The sequence below is a fragment of the Apis dorsata genome, unplaced genomic scaffold, assembly GCF_000469605.1.
Source record: "Apis dorsata unplaced genomic scaffold, Apis dorsata 1.3 scaffold_189, whole genome shotgun sequence".
Classification (NCBI taxonomy): domain Eukaryota; kingdom Metazoa; phylum Arthropoda; class Insecta; order Hymenoptera; family Apidae; genus Apis; species Apis dorsata.
The window spans coordinates 628,486-635,796 of NW_006263474.1; the positions used below are offsets into that span (position 1 = coordinate 628,486).

The 7,311-nt window shown below is 34.7% G+C and overlaps 2 protein-coding genes and 1 long non-coding RNA gene across 3 annotated transcripts in view; 1 reads left to right on the forward strand and 2 right to left on the reverse strand.

Moving 5' to 3' along the window:
* Positions 1-7,311, reverse strand: part of LOC102681942 (nuclear migration protein nudC) — a 114,301-nt gene that overhangs the window by 55,334 nt on the left and 51,656 nt on the right. The window lies entirely within an intron of this gene.
* The window catches only part of LOC102681812, a 76,122-nt gene that overhangs the window by 18,862 nt on the left and 49,949 nt on the right, over positions 1-7,311 (forward strand). The gene's annotated exons all lie outside the window — the stretch shown is intronic.
* The window catches only part of LOC116185469, a 24,952-nt gene continuing 20,392 nt past the window's right edge, over positions 2,752-7,311 (reverse strand). Inside the window, exon 3 of the long non-coding RNA XR_004150320.1 lies at positions 2,752-3,144. This is a non-coding gene — a long non-coding RNA (uncharacterized LOC116185469). The remainder of the gene's footprint in view (positions 3,145-7,311) is intronic.

Consider the following 7,311-nt stretch of genomic DNA (forward strand, 5'->3'; position numbering starts at 1 on the left):
CTTGCCGCCTCTTTCCACCTACGGAGAAGCCTCTTCGATTCAAGGTCGCGGACTGGTAGACTCGTGGAATCGATTCTCGCTTCTCGTTTTCTTGCTTTTCATGCGTTTTTTGCATCACCACAACAGGGGGAAGGGATGATCTTTCTTGGAATTGTAATATCAGGAGGGTGGAGGGAATGGAAAGCTCGTCGATCTTAAAAAATCCTTACTTTACTTTCTTTAAAGTGTTGTTATATTCGAAGATTATTACGTTAATTTTCCACCTTTATCGTACCGTATTACCGTATTAACCTTGTGATTTTGATATACTTGTGATATACATATACATGGAATAAGACAATAATATATAAGAATTTTCATAAATGCGTATATACGACACTATAACCGGTTGAGGGATTAACACGGTTGGAAATTGGATATTGAAAAATACATAAAATATTTTTTTAGTCAATTCCAAACCATGTGTTATTATGCGTGTAATAAGTACTCTTTGATGAAATAAAAATTATTCCTTCAATTGGTAAGAAACGAAACTCGAAATACAGTTCTTATATTTCTTTGTTTAAACGGTTTGCCTTAAATAGTCGCGTCCAAAGTTACGACTGAATTCATTACAGAGCGAGAAATACAACGAACGAATTATGAAAATTCTTATATATTATTTTATTTAACCTCTGATATAATTATAATTTAAGTACAATAAATACAATAATAATGTAAAATATATAATTTTAAAATTTCTCATTAATTCGAATTTCGTTATACCATTTATTCTGTTCAAAATAAGAAATAATTTATAGATAAAGTTGGAATAATATCGATTTAAATAATCGATATCTCGACATTCATCCATGATATAACGATAAAATTAAAATTTCACTGATTTGCAAGGAAATATTTTCGTAAATCATTGATATTCCAATAAAAAATATAACCATCACGGTGGTCTAAAATTTTTATCTGACGCGATAAAGATCCATCGTTCGACATCGAACAGCCCGTTCCTTTGGCTTGTAAATCGACCATACGAGCAAAGTTCCGTGTCGACTGGCACGTTGAACATACCCGAACGACACCGTGTCGTAGGCGTATGAAAAATGATCCCGTGGAATACAAACTCGTCCGCCGCTCGTGCGCTATCGATCGCTATTTCCCCGCTCGTGAGCTTACGTCAGGTGCCTCTTCAATCCACCATTTTTCTCTTCGTTTTCCTCTTCAACGAATGCAGTCTCATTTCCTTATTACATTGTACCGTATACGCGCAGTTGTAGTATTTAACATCGTCCGCCTAATCATCGTCCATCGAAACCACAACGGCCTTCGAGACTGGTGTAGAATCGCGATATATTTGCGACACTTGAAAGGACACGCTGTTGCATCCGTATTCCATTCCTTATTTACGCGGCAAAGTAAAAACTTATTGTTAGACCCTGACGAGAGTTGGAAAAAAAATAAAATTATAAGCAGGCTCCTCGATGTTTATTATCATTCCGTTTCCAGAGAATTGTTGAAGTTGCTGTACACGTGGGTTTTAAGCGAGGATTAAGATAAAGGATGGGATCAAGGATGTTTACTGAAATGGAAAAATAACTTGAAATTGAGTTAATTAGTAAAATGAGATAATAGCGATTCAGAATACACGTACAATTTTTTTTTTTTATTTTAATTTTGAGATTGGAATTATCATGAAATTCTCAGAATAACATTGTTTTCTGTGATCGATTACCTTCGACAACTTCTTTGGTTAATAATAGCTTTCTTGATTGGAAAACTATTTAAACGAACTCATCAAATATTTTTCAAATTATTAATGTTAGTCAATTAAGCAACATTTTAAAATGTTGCACGTGCAAATTTTTTTCTATTTTAATCTTGAGATTGGCATTATCACGAAATTTTCGAAATAACATTGCTTTCAAATATGCGATCGATTACCTTCGACAACTTCTTTGTTTAATAATTGGAAAACTATTCCACCCAAACTCATCAAATTTTTCAAACAATCGTCAATTAAGCAACATTTTAAAATACACATATAAATTTTTTTATTTTAATTTTGAAATTGTGATTATCTCTGAAATTTTCAGAACAAGATTGTTTTTAAATATGCGATTGATTATCTTCGACAACTTTTGGTTAATAATAGTTTTCTTGATTGGAAAATTATTTACTCAAATTCATCAAATATTTTTCAAACAATCGTCAATGTTAGTCAATTAAGCAACATTTTAAAATACACGTACAAATTTAATCTTGAGATTGGAATTACCACGAAATTTTCAAAATAACATCGCTTTCAAATATGCGATCTATTATCTTCGACAACTTCTATTAATAATAAGCAAAGAATAATAATTTCTTGATTGGAAAACTATTTACCCAAACTCATCAAATATTTTTCAAACGATCAATGTTAGTCAATTAAGCAACATTCATTCGCGAGACAAACTATTCGTACTACCTACACAGATCTTCACTGGGTGGCTTTAACGATTTTCCGCGGCTATCTCAAGTCGCCGAGTTTCATCGCATTTAATACGCCCACGCCTCGCTTGCAAAGAAGAAATCGCTCTGAAATTATCATTATCCGTCGTCCTTCGCTCTAAACGAGGAAGGAGCGCGAACGTAATCGCGCATAAATTTCGAGAGGGAATTACCTGGTCGCGTCATCGACGTTCATCGAATCATCTTCCACCAATCATCAACGCCACTTCTAGACAGAAATCCTGCCTTTTTTCTTTTTCTTTTTCATGAAAAAATCGTACTTAATAATTTAAATGCACCGATCAAAGTGCCCCTTCACTTCTTCTTCTTCTTCTTCGTCTATCATTGATGATAAATGACCTTAAAGGTTTCGCTTGCAATTTCTTGCGTGTTTCCATCGTTTCAAGATCACTGTTGATGAGCCTAAGGGTGACGGAAGTCAATCGAAGAAGCGTAATTGCTCTCCTCGTTAATCAGCCGTCGAGAGGATCGAGGCTTCGACTTTAGCGAATCGATCGTTGGAAGAGCATTAATTGCGCGGAGATCGGCTCGATTCGACGCACCGTCGCGTCGATTCAGGGACGCGTCATTGCGATCGAGGATCGTTAAGTATGAGTTTAATGGAACGTAATTAGATCACTATGATCTTGATGTCGCACGCTGAACACAAAGTTTGATAAATAGGAACGTAATCAAACTTGTTGGATTTTTCTCTCGAAAGAACAGGGAGGAGTGTCCACGTCGATCGTTATATATATATATATATATATATCGAAAATACGTCAAACTGTTCAACGATCGAGCTACTATCTCGGTCTTGGCATCGAATCGGGGAATCAGGTCAAACCCGAGGACCTTGTCTTCGGTTGAAAATCATCAGCATTCCACGGTTTATTGCGACGATTGCGCCAGCGAGTATCGCGAGAAACGCGATTCTTACGCAAATCGCTACGCGACTTCGACAAATATCGCGATGTATATACCAGTACGGCCTAACGTTAATGGGCGAAAAGACGCGATCGATCAAACGATTTTACACGCGTTAATAGATATATTCAACGGTTTTTACGTTATATTCACTCATCGTGAAATGGCATTTTTTTTAATGTATACTCTACTTAACTAATGACGAGTTATGTAAAGAAAAAAAAAATCGTTTTTTGCTATCAAGATCTTGCGATAAAATTAATTCGTAAGATATGGATCTTGCGTTTTTCTTTTTCTATAAAAGTTGAGATTTGAGTAAAATTTAATTCGCAGACGAGATATCTCGGCCTTGGTAACGAAGGGGTTAAAATAATATAAAATTAATATAAATATAAATAATAATATAATAAATTATATAAATAATAAATAATATAAATAAAATAAAATTTAAGCAAAACAAGAAATGTAATTCGTAAGTTTGACACAGTTTGAGGATATTTTAAAAGAGAAACAGTATTTAATTTAATTAATAAAATTGTAAGTATTTTTTACGTAATTTTAATGTTCATTTTATTATATTTTCGTTGAGTACACACATTGTTGCTTAAGTGTAATTAAGCGTAATTTTTCACAAATAAAATAAAATGGTTGAGCTGGTATAGCGTTTTAATGTTGAGGTTGCTCGTATGCGAGATTTAACGCCATTTCATTACTGGAACATGCATTAACATTTTAGCATCACGATCTCACGGCCGATGTTTCGTGTAATACAATCGATTCACTATCACGCGATATGTAGATTTATTATCGATTTTTTATTACGATGATAGATTATTTTCCTTTTGAAAGGATGTCTTATGGAAATTAGATATTTATTGTTTTACGAAGTTTCTTTGGATTTTTCTCTTTGTTAAAATTAAGATATAATAGCTAAATATATCTGTTTCTTTAAAAAATTATTGCTATTCACATTCGATTTAATGATACAACAAAATCCAAAATTCCATTAATTCATAATTTTCCTTTAAAGGATTACTTTTTGATAATACTTAAAAATGAATTATTTCTACTGTGGAAACGAATATAGTCAGGATGTCGAGATAGAGTTGTAACCATCGTTACAATGAACTTGTTACAATGTTATTTTAACTATTCGTTTATCATATTGTGTTCGCACAATTGCAGGTGGGGGATTAATATCAATATGAAAAGCTTTCTCGAAAGCTGGAAGATTGATGAGTACCGGTATGTAAATTTCTGCAACAAACAATGAAACCCTGACCTTGATATAAAAGAGAAACTCGTCCCACTGAATAATAATAATCTTAATTTTTTTTAAATCAAATTGAACGAGGTCAAAATCAACGTCGAAAGCAATCTCAAATATTTAACTTCACGAAAGAATTCTTTCTTCCTAATTTAAATTGAAATTTAAACAAGATTCGTTTCACCGAAAAGAAATATATTTACTATTTTTCCTTTTGAAAAATTCCAAAAATAGCTTCTCACGACTAATTTATCTTGCCTTATTTATCCAAAAACGACGACAAATGAAACGATACGAGAGAATTCTTCCGACACATTCTAAAAAAAGGCAAGCAGGTCGTAACAAAGCGCGACCATGGTCACGGTCACGAATCCCTTATGTCCCACAAAGGGACACGAAGTTTCATCATTGCCACTACTCTGACGTATTACGAGCAACCCGTCACGAGAGCTTTCCAATTTCGATGTTTCACAGAGGACACATCACGATTAGCTCTTTGTCACGGATGCTATAGATGCTCCGCCATAATCGAAGGTCGCGTCGTTTGGGCGACGCGCCTCCAAGACGAGGCGGTCTCTGCGATCACCAGGATCCGTCTTCTCGAAGGACGGCATACTGGTATCATCGACCAACAGAGCAGCCCGCCAGAATTCCCCGAAACGGCTCCTCGACCGTTCGTTTCCACCCTTCTTCTCGTTTCCATCGAAGGCCGACGAAGGCAGTCGCAGCGTATCGGGCACCATCTCCGTCACGATTCCCCGAAACGGCGTCTCAACCGTTCATTTCAACCCGAACGCGATGGGGAGGCAGAGCCGTAAAACATATTCAACGAGAGAAACTCGTCCGGCCAGGCATCTGGCGGCGCGTGCAACGCGGGCAATTTCGCGTCTACACGCTTTGGAGAAGCGGTTATGTTAGGTCGGGGAGCTTCCACGGGCGGTACCACTGCCCCTCCCCTCCTCCACTCCCCCTCGTCGGCTACGCTCCTTTCACTTTTCGTCGTTGTGCTCGTGCTTTTCGTGGGTCGAGCGGTTCGCCTTCGGCCTCAAACCTGTCCGAACTGGTACCGATCGAACGTGCACCGAGTCTTTCGTCCCGTGGTACCGGATTTGCATCCACTAGTTTTGTCGGCGATCGATCTCGCCGACGACGAGCCTCCGAATCGATGTATTGTGGGGAGGGGACGATTTTCGATAGAAGATCGATGCGTTGAATTTGACGGATATTTCTTTGTTCCGTAACTCTTTAAGAATTTGGAATTTTGAAGAAAAAATTTTCTTTTTACCCCATCTTAAGTAGAGTGGAAGGAAATGATTTACTTTAAAGGGATGATTTTTATTTTTTTTTTTTTTTCGTTCTTAAAATGAAAAATATTTTAATATATAATATTTTAATATATATATAATTCATGAAGAGATTCTTGTGAGTGACACGTAGCTTTTTGAGAATTTTTGCAAAGAATGATAAAAGAGGAATGAATCATCAATGTCGTGATTGTGTGTCTTTACTTTGAATCATGTGTTATTAGAAAAAAAGTTATTAATAAGATGCTAGTGTATTTCATTGGTAAAGAATAAAGATAAGTATCAAATATTATTACTTGATAGAAATCAAAAAATTCTATTGATTCATTGATAGATGAATTTAAGTTTAAAAAGCATTACTCAAAGACTTATCTAGATTATTAGATGATTTGAGTGAGGTACAGGAAGCAAGTCCAACATTTCCAAACATTAAGAACTATCACAAACGCATCATGATTCCTAATCTATTGTAGTCTCAAGATATTTACAATAAAAGAAAAAATCTTAAAGTTCAGCAATAGATCACGTGTAACAATAATTCCACACCAATTACTCAAATGTTAGATAGTTCAGAATACTCTTTTCAGACACTATTTCTTAGAACTACATAATAAATTCGGCTAAGCAGAACACTTATTCCTATACAATCAATTATAGGCAATTTAAAAATTATCCATTGAATCATGTTATTTAAAATTCTCAGAGATTGTAATACGTAGTTATATTATATTAAAAAAAAAAAAAAAAAAGAATTGCATTTACAATATACAATAACGAATTATCTTAATAACAAATTTCAATGCAATTCTTCTTTATCAATGAATAACTTTAGCATCTAATAGTTGAACTAAAAAAAAAAAAAAAAAAAAAAAAAAAAAAAACGACACACCATTAGATTATAATTATCTTTGCATCAATATATACGACTCCTTACATCATTTATTATTATACAGTAAAAATCGATGTTCTAAAGTTGTTCATTTAATTACATCTACAAGATGATAATTAATTCTGACTCATTCGTTTCTTCGATGATTTTTTATTTTGTTTTCTTTTTTTTTTTTCTCGAAATTCAGAATCAAGGAGAGTATAAGAAAAGAAGGGGAAAAAAAAAAAAAGATGAGAAGAGAAAAACGCTTATAATCAAGGCCGCTCAAAGAAACGCCTATGAATTCTACACGCCTTATTGTATCTACGTAATTATGCCGGATGTTGAGCAATCGAGAAACTCGATCTCTGCCAAGTTTTTCGGAAACCGGTGCACTTTTTTCAAAAGTCGTGTCATGCAGAATCGCGAAACACTCAAGGCTTTTTTTTTTTTTTTTTTTT